Here is a 3935-nt window from a genome sequence, read left to right as displayed (position 1 = left end):
GGCAATGGCCGAATTTAAGTTTTCTTCTGCGATATTGACCCTCTGCAAGGCAATGGTCAAATCTAGGTTGTTGTTCTGCGATATTGGCCCTCTGCAAGGCAATGGTCAAGTCCAGATTTTAGTTTTTCTAACGGCCCTCTGCTTGGCAATGGTTGAATTTAAGTTTTCTTCTGCGATATTGGCCCTCTGCAAGGCAATGGTCAAATCCAGGTTGTTGTTCAGTGATATTGGCCCTCTGCAAGGTAATGGTCAAGTCTAGATTTTAGTTTTTCTAACGGCCCTCTGCTTGGTAATGGTCGAACCCAATGATCACGCTCACTACATTCATCCATAGGATTGTTACACCCTCCACGAGGTTGTTACACCTCATTCGTTCATCCATAGGGTTGTTACACCCTCCGCGAGGTTGTTACACCTCATTTTAGGGTTGTTACACCCCCACGAGGTTGTTACACCTCATTCACTTATCCATAGGGTTGTTACACCCTCCACAAGGTTGTTACACCTCATTCACTCATCTATAGGGTTGTTAAAACCTCCCCAAGGTTGTTACACCTCATTCATTCATCCATAGGATTGTTACACCCTCCGCGAGGTTGTTATTCCTCATTCACTTGTCCATAGGGTTGTTACACCCTCCACGAGGTTGTTACACCTCATTCATTCATCCATAGGGTTATGACACCCTCCATGAGGTTTGCACACCTCAATTCTCTTAGCCATGCTCATTTTTTGTTTAAAATTCCATGTTGTTCCTTGTTTCATTTTGAAATCCAGACAAAATTAATGTTTCTTTCTTTACTTAGCTTTTACTCCAATAATACGAAAGTATCAAATTTTCATATTATCCAGTAATATCTAAGTAAAGAGGGGCAGCTGTTAATACCCAATTTCGTCCAGATAGTTAAAAAATATCTAGAGATAAAAAGGGGTAATAAATAAAATAAACGGGCAAAGATAAATTTGATACGAAGTCTAAAAAAAATGATGGTTTTGTTTCGTTTTCCTTTTTCTATTATTTTCATCCTTTGTTTTTACTTTGTTTCGTTTTTATTTATTTCCCCTCCTGTTTATATTTTATTTTATTTTTACTTCATTTTATTTGGTTTTATTTTTATTTTGTTTATTTTATCTTATTTCTTTGATTTATCTTTATTTTATTTTATGTTATTCCATTTTGTTTTATGCTATTTCATTTTATTTTTCTTTAAGTTTACTTTTATGTATTTTACTTTTACACTTTTATTTTATTTTGTCGTTTTCCTTTTTATTTGTTTTATTTTTTATTTTTATTTTTTATTTTTTATTTTTTTTTTATTTTTTTTCTTTTCTGTCTCTTTTGTTTCCATTTTAAATGCACTTTTATAAGAAATGATAAAAATTATATTTTAAAGGTTTAAGCACATGTGTGATCGTACACATCGTCCTTGTGTTAAAACCTTCTCTTTTTCTCTTCTAAAAAGAACATATTTTAAAGGTTTTGGCACATGTGTGATCGCACGCATCGTCCTTGTGTTAAAACCTTCTCTTCTAAAAAATAATAATAAATGTTTTAAAGGTTTAGGCACATGTGTGATCGCACACATCGTCCTTGTGTTAGAACCTTTTCTTCTTCTCTTCTAAAAAAATATAAATAATAATAAATATTTTAAAGGTTTAGGCACATGTGTGATCGCACGCATCGTCCTTGTGTTAGAACATTTTCTTCTTCTCTTCTAAAAAATAATATAAATGTTTTAAAGGTTTAGGCACATGTGTGGTCGCACGCATCGTCCTTGTGCTAAAAACCTTTCTCTTTCACTTCCCTATTATCCAAAATCATTTCAAAACAAATTTTCAAACAAATTCCTAAACGAAATTTCTCAAACAGATTCAAAAGAACTACGTCACCCTGATTTCTCATTCTGAATGAGAATACGTAGGAGCAAGGTCAATCCTTGTCGAGCCCAAAAAACTAAAAAATATATTTTGTCTTTTTAGAGTTTTATTTTAGGGGATATTTAAACATTTTGAAAACCACATCATATTCGCGTATTTAGTTAAAGGTATTGTCTTAGGGCAAGCGTTGTAGGGTGCTAATACCTTCCCTACACGTAACCGACTCCCGAACCCAGAAACTGGTTTTTCCTAGACCATGCCTTATCATTTTATGGTTTTTCGGTAGTTTTCCATAATAAACTATGGTGGCGACTCCAAATCTCTTTTCAAAACCCATTCGCTCTTTTTGCATCGTCGTCCCGTCGCGATTCCCGTTGCAACAGTCTCTTAGTTTACTAATCCTAAAACTAAAATGGGCCCCTATGATCTCTGTATTTTATTAGAAGACCACATCGCACCATGCACTGCACGCTGTGCTTGTCATATGTTTATTTTAATTTAGAAAGAAACTACTTTTTAATAAAATAAAGGTTTAATCCTTTTCGACATCCCTATTTATGTACGAATGTCTCAGATGGGTCCTTGTTTTTTAAAGTGTATCAAAATGGTCCTAAATTTTGAAAATTGATATCAATTGAGTCCTTTCCGTTAAGTTGGCTGGACGGCGTTAAAAAAATTGATGAGTGGATGCTGAGATGACGAACGAACGCTCGTCCACCAGCGAACGAACGCTCGTCCACCAGCGAACGAACGCTCGTCGACCTCTTACTGCTGGACGACCGTTCGTTCCACACTGGACGACCGTTCGTTCGGTGGTCGACGAGCGTTCGTTCGCTGCTGGACGAGCGTTCGTTCGCTGGTGGACGAGCGTTCGTTCGTCATCTCAGCATCCACTCATCAATTTTTTTAACGTCGTCCAGCCAACTTAACGGAAAGGACTCAATTGATATCAATTTTCAAAATTAAGGACCATTTTGATACACTTTAGAAAACGAGGACCCATATGAGACATTCGTACATAAATAGGGATGTCGAAAAGGATTAAACCTAAAATAAAATATTAATGTTAGTATTTTTTAAAGAAAATAGAGAAGAGAAATAATTATATAGAAACCAACAAAGCACAACATTTACGAAATATATCATATAAAAACATCCATTACACAATATCTGAAACTATTACACGATAATATAAAAACATCTCCTACAAATTAACTAAAACTATTCTAAATCTAATTTAAAGTTTTGCAAAATATTTATTAAGAAAAAAGCTAACTAACATTGTTATCCCAATCCCTACTAGAAGTACCAAACCATTCTTAAAACCTCCTAAATAATTTTTTAATGTCTTTTCCGTATTTCCTAGAATTACAAGAAGGATTATACTCAATACAGTAACTGATATTCTTAGTCTAATTTCCAAGTGACGAACAACATTGAAGTATAGTATAGCAGTTAAGGCACCCAGAAAAAATCCAAATGTTGATGCTATTACTGTAATTATTAATTTTTTCTTTCTCGTTTCTCTTACACTATTACGATGTAATAGTTTAAATATTAAAAATTCGTTTATTGGTATTAGAACAGTACCAAGTATCGTATTAATGAAGGCCTCTTTTTTAATGGTACGAATCGGAGTTTCGGATAAAAATCCGAAAGTTATTAAAGTAAATCCAGTTATATAGTTTCGAAATAGTTCTTGCCTGGCATGGTTCTTTTCCACTCTTGCTGCAGTGGCTGGTTCTGCTACTCCTGCTGCAATGGCTGGTTATGCTATTCCTGTAGTGGCCGATTCTATGTCCAGAGGTTCTGCTACTCCTGCTGTGGCTGATTCTGCTGCACCAGGTTGGGTTCCACCAGTTAATATTGTTGTACTTACACCAGCTACCGTTTGAAGTTGTGGCATGGGCTCCAGTTCGACCTCCACTGTATGTTTCGCAGGTTGTGCCACTGCAGGTGCCACTGCAGGTGAAGATTCCAGAAATGTTCCGGACACAATAATACTACCATGTTCTTGGACTTCTGGTTGGACAACAAATTTCTCTTCTTCCTGCACT

This window comes from Vigna umbellata, chromosome 2 (genome assembly GCF_029865625.1).
Source record: "Vigna umbellata cultivar VRB3 chromosome 2, Vumbellata_1.0, whole genome shotgun sequence".
Classification (NCBI taxonomy): Eukaryota; Viridiplantae; Streptophyta; class Magnoliopsida; order Fabales; family Fabaceae; genus Vigna; species Vigna umbellata.
Note: the sequence above shows the minus strand (reverse complement) of the source record.